General features: G+C 37.9%; 1 protein-coding gene across 3 annotated transcripts in view; it reads right to left on the bottom strand.

Annotated features, from left to right (window-relative positions):
• LOC109972471 (integrin beta-1-like) overlaps window positions 1-12,861 on the bottom strand; it is a 52,202-nt gene extending 39,341 nt beyond the window's left edge. For all 3 annotated transcript variants that reach the window (XM_020621340.1, XM_020621337.1, XM_020621339.1), the window contains exon 1: window positions 12,491-12,861. The gene's annotated coding sequence lies outside the window, so the exon portion shown is untranslated. The remainder of the gene's footprint in view (window positions 1-12,490) is intronic.
• Window positions 12,862-17,846: the final 4,985 nt, after the last annotated feature.

Genomic DNA, 17,846 nt, shown 5'->3' with positions numbered 1-17,846 from the left:
ATTGTACCAATGCAGTCCCACAGAGTCCAAAAACAAATCAATAGCATTGAAAATGTCCTCTGCCTTTGTGTTTTCCATACTTTGTGAGGCCTGTTGATACACACAATTTCAGCTTTTGATTTCATCTTATATACAGTAATTATTCATCTTTTTGCTTTCATCTTTCATAGTTATTCAAGTTTTTTCAACTTCCATAATTGTTCAAACTACTTCTGCCATTTTTTCACAACTTTCAATTATTTCAACAACTTCAGCCATTTCTTCTTATCCTTGAGCTGTTTCAGCAATTGATTGCAGGTATTTCAGACTTTTCAAGGCGATACTTCAGCATTACAGCATCCACACGCATTTTCGTCAGAAAATGCCTTTTTCTAGTTATTATTATGGTTTCTTCCACTGTTTTTCGGCACGTAATAACTCCAGCATACTTACAGCTAGAAGAACCATTAAGGTGTCAAAATGTTCAACTTTTCAAGGACATGTGTGCTTGTCCACAGATTTTTTGTTACATTTATAGTTTTTAATAAATTCAGCTTTTTGCACAAAAATTTCCCCATTGGAAATGAATGGGACAAAGTTTGAACCTTAATATCTATGGCATACCTTGGGCTAGAAACACAATTCCAACTCTGTTCAAATCATGAGAAGTTCAGCTACCACTAGTACTACTTTTGAAATATTTAGCTTTATTTTGAAAATCTTGCCCCATTCAAATGAATGGGAAAAGTGTACTTTAAAGCCTATGGCACACTCTCGGTCACATGACTCCCTGCTCTAGCAGGTCTTTGTGCTTTTCCTTTTCCTCCTTGCGCTTTTGTGCTCCTATCATGCCATTCTTAAGCTTTATACACATATAATAGATGAAATTCGTAGAGAAAATTGTCACGAATCCAGCTGTGTCATCGATATAGCGATGGGATGGACGGTATTTGCATAACCTGGCACATTCCAGAGACAGTGCCTCTCAATGCTCCATAGACAGCCATTCAACAGAAGGATTCAGAAAGTATGTTTGAAGAAAAAGTTAAGGGTTTTGTAAATCGCTACTGTTTCTTCATTTTCTGGAATATCTTGACATAGAGGTGATCAGCATTTTTGTTGAACTCTCCTGCTGCTCACAGTGAAGAGATTATTTCAAAAGGACATAGTTTTTTTTTCTGTTGTCAATTGTTGAGCAGGACTTTTTCAATACGGTGACAACACAGCTGTTCTTTCAAACACAAAGAACTTGCTCTGCTAGACGGCAGCTTAATGTCTTTTTTCCAAACACTTTGGACTTTCAGAGAACTTGCTCTGCTAGACAGCAGCTTAATGCCTTTTTTCCAAACACGTTGGAATTTTCTGATCAAGCTTGACCGAAGAAGGATTATATCAGGATGGAACCATGGCGAAGTAAACTTATATCAATGTATTTTGAACGAGGCAGTGGCTCACTTAGCCCTTAGCATTACAATAGGCTAACGGCTAGCGCAGTTGACACGAAGCTCGTTATTAAACGTAAAGTTCATGATAATTAATGCAAACTCTTTAGTTCAACTTATACTGTGTTTATACTCAGGCAGGTGAGTACTGAATAATTTTTGAACGGTTTCAATTGCTTTTATAAGCAAGTTGCGGCTAATTTGCTGCGTTAGCTTGCACAGTAGAACACAAAGGAGATCCGTGGTGCTAACAGCTAGCTTAGTAGACAACTACAGTATGCTGTTAATGGCTAGCGCAGCAAAGTTCATTATATAAAGTAAATCTCATGATAACTATTTAGCTAAGGTTACACTGTGTTTATACTCAAGACAGGTGAACACTGAATAATTTGTAAACACTGTGAATCACTTTTATAAAAGAATCGTGGCTCACTTAGCATGTCGAAGTCATACAGTATTAGGCTTTGGCATGCTAACAGCTAGCAAGAGTTGACACGAAGCTCTTTATTTAAAATAAAGTCATAATTCATGTCAACTCTTTAGTTAAGGTAACATGGCGTTTGTACAGAGGCATGTAAATGCTGAATAATTTCTGAAAGTTTGATTAGGTTATTTATTGTTACTAAATACATATGCTTGTGCTGTTGCAGAGTCTGCTAAGATGGCTGAGAAATGCAGACAGTGGGCAAGACACAGACGTGATCGACAGCTAGAAGCATTGCTGACACACATAAATCCAGGTCCTCCTTACTGCTGTGTGGTTTTTTAAATTTAAGATTACAACAGCAAAATACATACTAAATTTTTCAAATAGTATGAATGAATACAGATATTTGATGTCAGAACAAACCAGGACAAGCCTGGAATGAGCAACAGGACTTGAGCAGGTTGTTTTGTAGGCTGTGTATGGCTGTTTATTTTATCATCTGTTTTTTAGATAACTGATGATGATTCTGAGGCTTGGGCTCCTCTCAGTGGATAACAAAGTGTGTCAGGAGGAGATGTTTCTGTAGGTACCAGTTACAATGCATGTAGATGATCAGTGCATGTGTCAGTAAAAAGAGTGTGTGAATGTGCAGCATGAAGTGAGCAAATTAGTAAAGACTTGATCATTTTTCTCAATACAGAACTGGATGGGTCATGACGATGCTGACCATGATGTTGAAAACGTCTCTGAAGATGCTAATAATGCTGAACACAACACTGTAAGTAAAAAAGAGTATAGTTTCATAGATGCTATATTATAAGTCACAATTTTGTTTGATCAGATCAAATTTACAGGTGAAGGTTTAAAATTCCAAATTCATAAGCTGCTAAGTCCAGTTGAATTTTCTAAGGTTATTTCATTTTACTATGACCTGGATGACTGAGAATCTGCACAGTCATAAGCTGCTTGTTTTCTTTGTCTAAGTTGGTAGATCTCATGAGTCCTAAAAATCAAGGCAGTTCCTCTAAAATGTTAATTTGCTATGATGCTAAATGAATTTATTTGTTATATGTCTGTGGAGGTATATGGTTCATGCACCCATTTTTATTATCTGCCTCTTGTGTAATGTTCAAATAATTCTTCTGATCACAATTGAATTTCTTTTCCCTGTTAGTCTTCATGCAAACTGTGGTGAATATACGCCCAGATATGCCACATCTCCACTCTTGTTTGAGGATGAATCTTCCACAGAGAGTGATCTTCACTTCACTTATTTGAAGACAGTACTGATAAATCAGTAAATGAGGAATCCTGTTTGGGAGAGGTCAGTAATGAAAGGTTTCCTCAAGTAAGTGAGGAGCCACTTTAGGCTGGTTCATGGCTGGTTCACGACTAACCAAAGCTCAGAGTTTTTTACTGACACTTACATTTGTTTTGAGACACACACTCACTGGTGTGGCCCTCTCTGATCTTCTAGATTTGATTAACATTCACTGTCCAGAAAACATACTGCCACCCTCAAAGCATCTGTTCTTAAAAAAGCTTAAGCCAATACAAGGTCACCTACAATGTCACATATACTGTCCAAAGTGTGAGTATTACATTGGTGACAAAGTTAGTGAAGGGCAGTGTACTGTGTGCAACACAGCGTGGGATAAAAACAGCTCATTAAACAATGGAAACTTCTTCATATACTTACCAATCCAAACACAATTGGAACATCTTGGGTTCACTCAGGAAATGGCACATGTAATTCTGAAAATCACAATGATATAAGCAGTGGTAAAATGTACCATGATCTGCACAAAAGTGGAGACCTGATTGACTGTCCTCATGGATATTCCTTAACACTCAACTGTGATGGAGTGCCTGTATTTAAATCATCACTGTATAGTATTTGGCCGCTACAAAGGACTGTAAATGAGCCTCCTTACCCTGTACACAAAGAAAACGTTTTACTTTTTGCCTTGTGGTTTGGCAGTAAAAAGCCAAATGTCAATACATTTTTAAAGCCATTCACTCAAGAGCGTCAGACGTTGTCAACTGTGGGCTTCACATTAAAAAGAAATGAAATTTTGGAACAATATAGAGTTGTGGCAGCTCTTATGTGTGATTCAGTTGCCAGGCCCATACTACAAAACATGACCCAGTTTAATGGTCAGTACGGGTGCAGCCTCTGTCTACATCCTGGTGAACAAGTTCAGAAGGGAAATGGTACTGTTAGGGCATACCCATACAAAGATGTACCAAAAAGGGACCACACTTCAACCATAAGTGATGCAAAGGAGGCTCTGCATACCACAAAATCTGTGAGAGGAGTTAAAGGGCCCACGTCTTATAAACATTCCACACTTTGACATCATATCTGGCATGCCTCCTGACCATATGCACAATGTACATCTTGGTGTGGTTAGGCAAATGGCAAGTCTGTGGCTGGACAGTGAAAACCATGAGAAACCATATTATATTGGGAACAGAGTGACTGAACTTGATCAACAGCTCTTACTAATTAAGCCACCTTGCAATGTGACAAGAGTGCCTCGATCTCTTCAGCAAAGGAGGTTTTGGAAGGCTAGCGAATGGCAGAACTGGTTACTTTTTTACAGTATCTTTGTTCTAAAAGGAATTTTGCCCCAGGTATTTTACCAGCACTGGTTAATACTTGTCACATTCATGTTCTTGCTATGCAAGGACATTATTACAACAGAGGAGTTAAAAAGATGTGAAAAGTTGGTTGTAGATTTTGTCAAACAATTTGAAACACTGTATGGAAAGAAAAATGTGTCCTTCAATGTACATTTATGTCTTCATTTGCCTAAATCTGTAAAGAACTGGGGACCTTTGTGGGCACATTCAGGATATATTTTTGAATCATTTAATGGGGAAATACTAAAAATGTTTCATGGCACTCAGTGTGTTCCTTTACAGATAATGAAAGAATTCACTTACAAACAGGTATTTCCTCTTTTGAGAAATGTCACACTGAAAATTCCACATCTGAATGCATCCAATTTTATAACCACTTAACCAGTCAAAAAAGACTGAAGCAGTTTGAAGAGTCTGGAGAGGACCTTATCCTTATCAAAGATTACCAGGTCAATTTTGACATTTGCCTTCTGATGATTTAATATCTAAACAGTTTACCATTTCATTTATTCATTGATTTTTGTCATTTATTTCTGCAGCCCCTGTTATTTCTGACTCAAATGTCATTTTGTGCTTATGGCTTTCAGCCTGTAAAACCCAAAGCCTATGAAAAGTATTCACCATTGGGGGTAAATAATTAGGCACTGGTCATTGTTTTGTTGAATCCAATATACTCAGCTGTTTCACTTCTTTCTTGGAACACAGCAGATATACCTTCATGCTTAAACTCTTGCCTGATGCAGGAGTGACTACTTAGAGCACATTTACTCAATGTTTGGTTCCTAGCTTTGTATTTCTATTCCATCATTGTATGTGTATAGTATTAAATGACCAGTTTAATGGCCTGCTGATGTGTCGATCATCTTATTCATCAAGGTAGTATTTACTGTAGTAATAGGTCATACAATTTCATTTTATTTACAGTAAATGACTACATTTATTTACAATGGTCTGTGGTTGAAAAGCAGCAACAAGTCACTTCTCACCACTAGGTGGCAGGACAATCTAGCAGTTTCTGGACCTTTAACTCTTTTGTGTGAGAAAGAAAGTTAAGTTATGTAAAGACTCAGAGTTAATCATTCCGGGTCTGAGAATCTCTTTGTTGCCGCGGTTGTGGCGCTCTTCTCATCCTTGTGCATGCTGTTTGGACCCAGTCACGACAGGGTCCTCATGACAGTGAGAACTTCAAAACTCATGATCTTTCTCTTCTCTCCACTTCAACCTCACACTCATTGCTCTGCTTTGCATTACTGTTTTTTTCACTGCAAAAGACACCTCTGGAGGACTGAAAGGAGGATTAACTTTTTTTTTAATTGAAGGGTTTATCATTTCATCTGTATGAGTTTTTTTTCTTTCCAGCTGGAATAATGCCTTCATGCTGGAGTAGATGTTTCTGGTTTCCAGTGGTGTTTGGTTCTGCCCTGGTTCTTCCTACTGCTGCTAATCCTGGACCGAACCGGGACAGAAGACAGGCTGGGCCGTCCTCATGCTTTGGAGGCTTTGATCTTTACTTTGTTTTGGACAAGTGAGTTACCTCACACATATTTCATTGACACTTTTAGAGGGGGTGGATGAATAGAATGGCTTCTGTTGACAAGTGAAAACATTCCATATTCAAGCCTATGAGAAACATTAGCTGATATGTAGTCTGAACAATGTTATTTTTGAATTTGGAGCTTTGTTATAATGCAGTATATTTATTTTTTATTGACCAAACTTTACCTAGTATATGCATTATTTTATGTTGTTTTTGTGCTTCTCCCAGTGAAAGTTGTGATCTGTCAAAATGTTTTCATGATTTCATCTCTGTTTCTGTTATCATTATGTCTGATGGGATGCAGGGAAATGGATGGATACATCTACATTTAAGGATAAGGTTTGTCAAATAAAAGTATGTATGTACATCATACCTATGTGCAGAAACAACTATAAAGCTGGGCTTGATCTTGAACCACAGAAATACAGCTCAATCTCTGCAAACCCACACATGTTCACACCTACCTCATATGTTACATATGTAAGGAGGAAACAAAGGTGTCTGAGCAAAGACAATGACAATAAAAACATTCACTAATTCTCATCAGAATATATAGAAATTATCACTAAGTGAAACATCCCATTGAAGAACTCATTTCAGCGAGCTATTACAAGTGCTATGGATGAGAAAAAAATTACGATGGGGATATTTATTGACCTAAAAAAAGCTTTTGATACAGTTAATCATGAACTATTAATGGATAAGTTGGAGAAATATGGGATCAGAGGAATGGTTGGGAAATGGATCAGAAGTTATTTGACACAGAGGCGTCAATTTGTGAGGTTGGGTGAATATCAATCAAGTGAGCTGAACATTGTGTGTGGAGTGCCTCAGGGTTCTGTGTTGGGACCTAAACTATTTATATTATACATCAATGATATATGTAAGGTTTCTGAAACTGTTAAAATGGTTTTGTTTGCTGATGATACTACCATTTGGGCATCTGATGAAAACTTACGGCAACTCTCGGTAAGGGTTTCAGAGGAATTTGTGAAGATAAAGAAATGGTGTGATAGTAATTTACTATCTTTGAATTTGGAGAAAACTAAATATATGGTATTTGGGAACCGTAGACCACATAATGAACTTCAATTGAGAATTGGGGGTGCCAACATTGAACGAGTATATGAAATTAAATTTCTGGGGGTAATGGTTGATGACAGATTATCCTGGAAATCTCATATTAGACATGTTCAGCATAAAATAGCTAAAAATATATCGATATTGGCAAGGGTTAGACATATGCTGGACGTCAAAGCATTGCGGATTTTGTATTGTTCATTGATTTTGCCATATTTGGAGTATGGTGTTGAAAACTGGGGAAATACATACAGGAGTTCACTTCAACCATTGTACATATTACAGAAGAGAGCGATAAGAGTTGTGCACAAGATGGGGTATAGGGATCACACAAATGTAGCTTTCATACAGTCTAAATTGTTAAAATTCTTTGATTTAGTGGGATATAAGACTGCTGTGTTTATGTATAAGGCCAGGAACAATTTATTGCCTGGTGGAATCCAAAAGCTATTTGGTGAAAGGGAAGGGGGGTATAACTTAAGGGGACATTTAAATTTAAAAGTTCATGCTATACGAACAACCAAAAAAAGATTTTGTATTTCTATAAGTGGGGTCAAACTATGGAATAACTTAACTGTGGACATGAAAAATAGTACCAGAATTAAGGAGTTTAAATATAAATATAAATGTATGTGTTATACAAGATATATGCACGAATAAGTAACAATCTGCTTTATCTATGTAGTGATATTGCTTGCAGCCAATGTTGCATAGATTTTGTATAATATGATGTCATGGGGTAGGACTGGATAAGTTTGACTTCTTCCTACTCCATTCAAACATGTAATAGGTGTAAGCAAACTGATTTTGAATTAGCATTGGTTGGATATGTGTAATCATGTGTGTTATTGTCATTTGTTCATTGTTCTGTTCTGCATGTTTGAAAGAATAAATCAATAAATCAATAAATAAATCAATAATAATAAAAAATGCTAAATCTGAGTGCATCCAAGCAGTTTGAAAGAGTAGCAGATCAGGTTGTTACCTTTGGTTTGCACTATTCACAAAAACTTACTGGTGAAGAGATACTGGCAGTGAGAGAGCAACTTTCAGTCACTGTGGATACAGTTGTGAAAATATTCAGTAGACTTCTCATCAGAGGAAAACTGTTTTACTCACAGGAGTTTACCAGAGTAGTAAAAAGGAACAGTTCCACTGTTTTGTTACAGAATGGACACATAATCACTGTTTACTATTACATTATAGTAGAGTAACAAGGTAACAAAACATGCTTTGCTGTCGGAAGACAGTATGACAAATCACACAGTACACTGATTGATGTAGAAAATGTAATAGGTCTGAAAAGAGTATTGCGGGGCAGGAAACAGGTATTTGATATTACGATGTTCAAAGAAAAATGTATGCTTATTGATTTGCCTCAATATGCAATCTTTTATGCATGCATACCTCCAAGATCCAGTGTGGAGGACTGAAAAGTTAAGGACAAAGTAGGTGTTTCCTGGTAAAAATGTCTGTATTTTGCTTTTATGTATAATGCTTTGTGGTTTCTGGGTCAAAGGGCACATTTAAAAACTATAGACAATGTTGAAAGGAAACTATTCTGAAATCTGGCCCATGGACAAAGGCCACTGATTTATATATATGGTTGCAGCTTGTTGTTTCACTCTGTTACCTGGTTTAAAGTTCCATAGGCATTAATCAGACCACAGTGAACAATGTAAATGTATGCACAGAATACATCTGTACAGGTATACAGTCTGAAAGTGAGCACTGAATCCATTAAGGTATAAATACTGTATAAAATATTTTCCTCCTACCATGTTGACAAAATGACTTTAACAAGGCACCAGATTGTCCAAATTTTCCCTATGTAATACATATCTTCATTTATGAGAAGTGTAGATCAGGGCTGCCCAATATGTCGTTCGTGATCGACCGGTCGATCGGTAGTGTCGGTAGATCTCGTGTCAATATAATGAGCTTAGTTAATGCTTTCAAATGAAAAATGCAACATTTTCGGGAACTTCCAAAACCTCGCATCAGAGCTGGAGAGACAACGGAAAGTGTGTGCGCAACTTGACATTGTGCGCTACACAAAGCAGATTGACAACTGTCGATCAGAGTTTGACAAATGCTTTCAAGACTTTGCCTCACTTGAGCCAGTCTCTACATTTATGTGCTACCCATTTAGGGAAGATATTGAGGTTGATTCACTCGCATCAAAAATTGCAACGCTGTTTCGCCTGAACTGGTCTGGAGTGGAGGATGAGATATTGACACTACAGACTGACATTCAGCTAAAGTCCAGGGCTAATAGACAGTTCTGGAACTTACAGAGGAAAAGTACCCAGACATGAGGAAATGTGCCATTGACTGCATTATTTGGCTCTACTTATTTGTGTGAGTCAGCATTTTCTCACATGGAGTGAGAGTCCAAATACCGCTCCACCATGACTGATGACTATTTGGAAGTCTGCTTGAGGCTGGCTACCAGCAGCTACTGTCCGGACTATGCAGCCCTGGCTGATTCCATTCAGTGCACGTCATCAGAGTAAACTAATGACCAAAAAAGTATTGAACTGCATTGTGCCTTAAGGTTCATGCAGTTATGCAAGGTGCACCAACATATATTGTGTTTACATAAGGTATACTCCATCTATAAATAAATATATGTTTAGTATTTTAACTGTAGGTAGATCATTTTGACTTGGTTATTTGAAAAGTAGCTCCCAAGGCAAAAAAGTGTGGGCACCCCTGCTGTAGATAATATAGTGAGATGACTGCTCCTGTTAACTGATGAAAGAGAAATGAATGCATTTGTTTCAATAAAACCATTGCATGTAAAAACATAGTGCAGATTTTGTCTCCATTGCAATATATTTTTTTAATCTTTTCAATATATAGCCATACATGGTCCATACATATATTGCAGTATACTGAAAAATATAAGTACTAGTTTTCATTATATGAAAATGTATTATTTAATACAAGTCCAGCATACTTTCAGCTATACAGGCCATCTGTTCAACTCTTCAAGGACATCCCTGCTTGTATTTTTCTTTGTTATAACGTTTATAGTTTTTTATTTTTTCAGCTTTATTTTTTACAATGCAAATCAATGGGAGCTCAATGTGCTGAGTCAATGACACAGTCTTGGAGTGCCATCTGGTGGTCCATAAAATGTAGCGCAATTGGGACATGCCCCTAAATAACTCCTCGCTCTGTTTCTTCCCCCCCCCGAAGTTTTCCAAACTTCAGACTTTTGAAATATTTATCAAATGAATGGGAAAATTCTACTTCAGCATACTTTCAGCTATCAAAATGTTCAGCTCTTCAAGGACATTCATAGTTCTCTTCAGAATTTTTCTAAACTTCATACCTTTGAAATATTTAGCTTTATTTTGAAAGTTTACCCTGATTCAAATGAATGGGAAAATTCAACTTCAGTATATCTTCACCTATGATACCTTGGGTATCAAAATGTTCAGCTCTTCAAGGACATTCATGCTTCTATTAATAATTTTTTTCAAAACATTGCACTTTTAAAATATTTAGCTTTATTCTGAAAGGTTTGACCCTTTCAAATGAATGGGGAAATTCTACTTAAGCATACTTTCAGGTATCAAAATGTTCAAGTCTCCCAGGACATTCATGCTTTGACTCAGAATTTTTATACACTTCACACTTCTGAAATATTTAGCTTTATCTAGAAAATTTCCCTCCAATAAAGTTAATGGGAAAATTGTACTTCAGCATACTTTCGGGTAGATACGCCTTTCAGGTGTTCAGCATTTTTAAGGGCGATCCTTCAGCACATAGCATCCACATGCATTTTCAACAGGAAATGCATTTCTCTAGTTGTTATATAATGTTCTATAATCTAAATGTTCTGAACCAATCAGAAAAGCCGCTGAGGTTTCATGTTTGCTCAGGCACATACCAAGTCATAAATCACATCTTCTAGGATCATGCTGCTCTCATACTTGCAAAATAAGTGTGTGTGTTTGTGGACGTGTGTGTGCGTGCACATACCAGCTGTAACTGGGAATTATTACCACTTTGCACCTCCAAGCCTGAGATCTTCCCTCCCAGGACAGAGCATGTATCACAGAAGTCAATCATACACATCTATCACTTCCGTCCCATAGGAACATAGCAACAAATGCGTACACAGAATCACATGGTGCACATTTATTACTTCTCTCTCTCAAGGCGATAAGTACACACATAAGGTACACATCACTCACTGACAAAGAAGCAAAAACACAGCACAATAAGGCCTGCGTATGGCCCTGTGTGTGCAGTAAGTGGCCTTGCAAATCAGGTGGGAGCCTGGCCCCAGCACCAGCAGCTGTTCTCCAGGGACCTGGGATGGCTACTGGCTCCGCTACTGCTTTCCAGCTCCAGCACTGTCCCTGCAGTTACCCTCCTCCCGAGTTAGCCTTCCTCCTCCTCCTCCTCCTTCTGGCCTTATCTTATCTTCTGACATCTCCTTGCTCCCTCCATCCTCGCCTTCCTTCCTGCCTCCATTTCTCTGATTAAACTAATGCCTGTAGGTTCTCGGCTACAATGCGGAGTCATCGAGGCCAGCTGTATTTATTAGGCTTTCATCCTCATGCTCTCCAGGAGATGAAATGGTGGGATGCTAATTAATCAATGGATCCTATGCAGCCTGTCAGTAATGTGTGTGAGCAATAACAAGAAATGGGCTCTTTATGTTCTATCAGAATTGTGCTGAATGCATTCTGGTGTCTGTTTTTCAAGCCCTACTCAACATACCTATATGTTTGTAGTCACACATTCACTTTATTCTGCCTCTGTAGGACCTCGCTGCTTTCAGCTTTTTAACAGTCCTAACATCTCTCTTCCTTCTGGCTGTCATCTTCTATTGGGAAGTGACCAGATGAACAGATGAATTAAACAGATGAATTCCTTCCATGTTAATGAGGAGAGGTGCAACAAAAGCCCGTAGCTGGTCACTTTAAATCTAAATATACATTTAAGATGCCATGAATAATGATGCTTCAGTGGAAAGCATTATTAAAGCACACACATCACCAACACTTTTCAAAACAACATAAGCCAACACCCAAAAATAACTATGAACAATGGATTTGGAAGCCAGCACATTTTCAGACTTGAGTATTATATGTTTCTTGTTGTAAATCATAACACGTAAAACACTATAAACTACACTGTTGTCACTACATACTCATTTCTGAGTGCCACAGGCAACTACATATTGAACAGTTAAAAGGAAACCACAAAAGGGAAAAATTCCCGAATAGTACTTACAGCATGAACTTAGTTTTAAATATAAAAAAAAAACCTCTACAAAAGCAGGTTATTATATCAACAAATCGCTGTTATGTTAGGATACAATTAAAATAAACCCAGAGTATTTTTAACCCTGTTTACCTTGGCGCTGTTGTTATTTCCGAGGCAACATAGAAGAAGTAACACGCTCCCTGAATCCGCCAGACAGCAGCACAGACAGACAGCGGCAGCAGCAGCAACTATTTGCCCCGTTGGCACCGGTAGACACCTCCTCCTCCGACGAAAGTCACAGTAGATTTCCCCTGCAACTCATTCCACTAAACCGTCCTCCACAGAAAAACGTATGCAGCTTATATTAAAACCGCATGTGGGAATAGTTCGACAGCTCGAAATACAACGGCATCCGAGCTGCGTCTGTACGGACCTCTTCCTCGCTCTAACTGAGAAAAAACCAGAGACGTAAACCTGCAAAGCGTCGCTGCTACTGCCCAAACCAAATAGTGTTAAGCATCACAAAGTAACGCGAATCGTTTCCGGGATTGACCTTCAAAATAAATCCCCAGCTTACGCTAAGTGGTTAAAAAACTCTTTTGAACTTATGTCATCCAAGCATGTTCAATAAAAGACATCTTTTGTAATAAGCTAATATTATGTTGGGGTTTTATGTAGCTACCACGGATTTAAATACTTTCAAAAGAAATATCTCACTTCAATAGGCTAAAACCCCTTTTGGGCTTTATAGCCTACTAATATATCTAATGTACCTTTACTATACATCTATAATTACCATATATTAAACAGTGTAATTTGATAGCATACTACAATTCTGGATTTAATACCTATAAACATACTATACATGTAGTCATTGAAGGTGCACTCACTAAATTTCAATCCTTTTTCAGCTATTTTTATTTTGAATGCAGATGTTTCTGTTTTCCCGTTTTATTTTCTGTGAATGTTGTTCGAAGCTCTGTCCCTCTGCATCACCGCTAGAGGACGCCCCCACTCACAGAAGGGCCTCTACATAGATACTGCCAACATACAGTATCTATTCAGTGTTACATCAATATGTAACAAATAATAAATACTAAGGTTAATTCAAGACCAAGGACTGTCTTGTTGTAATAGAACAAATTGTCCAGTATTTCTGTTCTGACATCAAACTTAATGTTTTATGAAAAAAAAAATTGGCTCCTATTAGTATGTTTCTTCTTTATGATGATTTAATCCAATAGATTTGCTGGATTTTTGTTGCATTCAATCCCCAACAGTCTGTAAAATACTGTGTTGCTGACTTATTTGTTATTTGTTTGGTTACCAGGTTAATGTCTAATTAGGAAGTTGTTACTATACCTGAAACAAGAGAATGAAGTGTCTTTTTTGAGACAGACGGAACAACAGTTAATTTTTCACAACCAGTTATTGTGAAATTGTTTTTTTAACGTTTTTTTTTTTTTATTATCATATAAACGTTGAAATGTATTGAAAGCCTAATAATCACAGCAAATGAATGTAAATTCATAGCAGTCACAGTTTCTTTCTTCACTTCCTATTTGTTTATTTGCTTAGCTGCTAGTGGAAAGTTATTTCAGCCTGACCAGTTCCGGAAGATCGCCCCTTGGGTGAAACATTTATTCTGCTGTAACTCCACATTTATTCCATCCTTTTTTCTATGAAGTGTTAGATTTTACCCAAATTCTTTTATTGAAAGTGCAAGAAGTGAAGACAGGAGAGGACTGTTTAAAATCAACAGGAAGTTTACTCAAAGTCTGGGCACAGGTGAAGCCATACAGCGCTGGGATCAGAGAGACAGAGCTCCCGCAAGAAATCTGTTCTCTGAGCCATGAGTTACGTGTTTTCAATACATTTATCTTCTTGGGCTAGACCCACCCTGGACAGAGGTACAACATTCCACACTTCGTAATCCTATTGGCCATTTGGTGTGAACAGGTCAACCCCTGCCTGCGCCTGCTTGCTGAAGTGTGACCTAAACCAGGTGTGTGTGTGTGTGTGTGTGTGTGTGTGTGTGTGTGTGTGTGTGTGTGTGTTTCTCAGGTGGCAGCTTGATCTTGATCAATGGACACTGAACAATGGGTGGTCTGGGCTGCAGGCCCCCCTGTCTTTGCAAGACACCCCATGACAAAGCAAAACTTGGAATATGCCAAGCAGGTCTAGGCGAAGGTGCAAAACAGGCCAAAAGGTCTTTGTTAAAATGTAAAATAGGCTGTCTGGTTACCTGAAGGTATGGACACTAGGTCTACACAGAAGTTAAAGCAGGCAGTTTCTACTTCAGTATCACTTGACTCTCATTAATACAATTGTAAGATATATAAGCAAGGAAAATAAAGGTATTAAAAGTAACCAAAGCGCAGTAGTTCTGAACAATCATCGATACAGCTGTAATATGTATAAGCAAGGAAAATAAAGTTATGAAAAGTAACTAAAAGAAAATTGTTAGGTATTTTTTAGTCAGATAGATATTGGTTAGATACTTGTTGTATTAGAAATGTTTAGTGGAGACAGGATGTCTAGTTTAAACGCTTAGTCATTGTCATGAGATTTTAGCAGGGTGTACGTGGGCAAAGATAACTAGATAGAAAAGTTTGATTGTCAGTTTTCTCCATGTTTTGCTACGGCCAGCTGTAAAGCTGACATATCAGGTGACGTCATGGTTTGACGTCCCTGTGTAGAATGGGGTTAGCCCAAACCAGATATAATGTACAGGCCTGTTGGGTTCGGGGTCTTTCATTCTTCATCTGCCTGCGCGCAGTATTGGAGGTGGAAGATACCTGGACGTGTAATGTTAATTTTGCCTGTGATCCTTTGAATAAACCAGCACGATTTTTTGTATCCACTTGGACCGCCTCGTCTCTCTGAGTTCCTGGTTAAGAGAACTGGGAAAAATAGCTTTCAAAATGAAGAACTGAAAAGTAACTAAAGGAACTAAAGGTATGAAAAGTAACTAAAGCTTATAAAGTGACTGAAGCCTATAAACTTCAAATCTTACAGAAGTTCATGTTCCTGACACCAGATGCAGGCTTGTTTTTTTGTTTGTTTGTTTTTTGGGGCCATTTTTGGTTTTGGATTTTAGGTTTTTGATTTTTGTTTTTACTGCAAACAACAACAGTTAAAAAACACACAGCAGTTATAATGATTTATGGGAGGGGCTATGATTATGCTTTTGACTGTGATGGCCCCAAAACTGTGGAACAGTTTATCTGTTAATATGAAATCTGCCATGTATCTGGCAGACTTACAGTCACTGCTAATTATTTTTCATGATCTTTGGATTATAGTTGAGTTTGATATGTTCTTCTCTTTTAATGGTTTTTATTGTCTGTGTTTCTTTCTCTTTATTTTACTTAGATTCCCAAGATTCCTTAGTATTCCAACAATTTTAGGAAAATTTCATGAAAAGTATGAAAGGTATGACAGCTTATGTTATTAAATAAATAACTTCTTTGTCTAGTTTGTATGCCACACCATTATAACTCTGCTACCTCCCTGTGGTCTGTTTTGGTCATGTTAGGTTATTTCTTAGTTAGATAGATATTCAGAGATCTGTTGTATTAGAAGATGTTAGTGTAGCCAGGATGTCTTCCTCAGGCTGTTAAATGCAAGGTTAGTTAAAGCAGAGAAAGGCTGCAGTCAGGGATAAATGTTATTATGACGGTAAAAGTAACCATAATATTTTTCTTAATGTGAATTGTTGTGTTACAGTGTTTTTAGATACACACCACATAATCAACATTCACACACATTATTTTCTTCATGTTTTGTCTACTGCTCTGCTCAGCTGCCAAGCTGGCATATCAGGTGCCGTCACGGTTTGACGTGGCCTGAACACACACACACACTTTCCTGGCTCACAAACATGTTCGTGTCTGTCTATGCTGTCATACAGTAAAGTAGAAACTATTGTGACCATTGTTTAGAGCACTGTGACAGCATTTCTCACTGCTGTTTTATAAACTGGTCAATTAACGGAGAAAATAATCAGCAGTTTAATCACTAATGAAAACAACAGTTGCATTTGAACAGTTGCATCTCACGCTGCAGCTAGAATTCCATTATACACTACATGGAAACAGGGATATGTTAGGTATTTTTAGCCAGATAGATATTGGATAGATACTTTATGTATTAGAAATGTATAGTTAGACTGTTAAATACTTAGGCATGATTGTGAATTTCTACAGGGTACATCTGGTCAAGGATACTAGAGAGAAGAGTTGATGACTGTCAGCAGACAGGGTGTTTAATATTATTATTATGACGTGTATAACTGTAGCCTTAGCCATAATATGTTCTTATGTTTAATGTCGTGACATGTCACTAGAGGTCGTGTGAGAATGTTTTTAGCTACACACCACTTAATCAACAGACACACACACATTGATCTACTTCATGTTTTGACTATTGCTATGACCAGCTGCAAAGCTGGTAACAGAGACGTCTCGGTTGACGTTTCTGTGTAGTATGGGGCTAGCCCAACCGAGGGGATATAATGTATAGGCCTGGGTTCAGGGTCTTTCATCTTACATCTGCCTGCGAGCAGGTTGGAGGTGCAAGATACCTGAGCGTGTAATGTTAATTTTACCTGATCCTTTGAATAAATCAGCATTGTTTTGAAGTTACTTGGATTGCCTCGTCTCTCAGAGTTAGCAATGGTAATACGAACCAGATACTGTACATGCCTAAAAAATAAAGCTAAAGTTTAACACTTATTTGTTTTCCTTTCCATTCTTGTATGCAACCTGCCCAAGCTCACACTTAGAACAAACAACTGTCACTGTCATGCCAAAATAATGACAGACCTGACCATTACAACATTTTGAGTTGTGACAGGAGGAAAAGCACAGGTGTTATTAATAACATTAATGATGGCTGTGTTGTATTTAGAATCAGAATCAGAATCTGCTTTATTGGCCAGGTGTGTCGGACACACGAGGAATTTGACTCTGGTACATTGGCTCTCAATGTGCATGTACATATTCTCATGCATGGGGCAAGTAAACAGTAAACCAGCATAAGGCTGTGTAATATAACAAATTAGCCATATTAACATCAACAAACAGTGCAAACAATGCAAAATAAGCAGTATAAACAGGCAGTAAACAATGCAGACAAACAAAGGAATGCTCACTGAAATGAGATAAATAGGAATAAAAATAGAATACTTAAAAATAGAGACCTGTACGGATCTGTATAATCTGTACAAGGTATATTTACAGGTATTACACTGAGGGTTATTGTCCAGACATACTGTCATGGGTCAAGTGTTCATCAGAGTGACAGCCTGGGGGAAGAAACTGTCCCTGTGCCTGGGTGTTGGTGCACAGTGACCTGTAACGCCGTCCAAAGGGGAGGAGTTCGAACAGGTTGCGTCCAGGGTGTGAGGGGTCTGCAGTGATCCTCTCAGCCCTCCTTTTGACCCATGAGGTGTACAGGTCCTCCATGGAGGGCAGGCTCACACCAGTGACCTTTTCTGCAGCCC

Source organism: Monopterus albus, unplaced genomic scaffold, assembly GCF_001952655.1.
Source record: "Monopterus albus unplaced genomic scaffold, M_albus_1.0 scaffold258.1, whole genome shotgun sequence".
Lineage (NCBI taxonomy): Eukaryota > Metazoa > Chordata > Actinopteri > Synbranchiformes > Synbranchidae > Monopterus > Monopterus albus.
The sequence above is the reverse complement of the archived record's forward strand: the minus strand, read 5'-3'. Positions and strand labels throughout refer to the sequence as shown.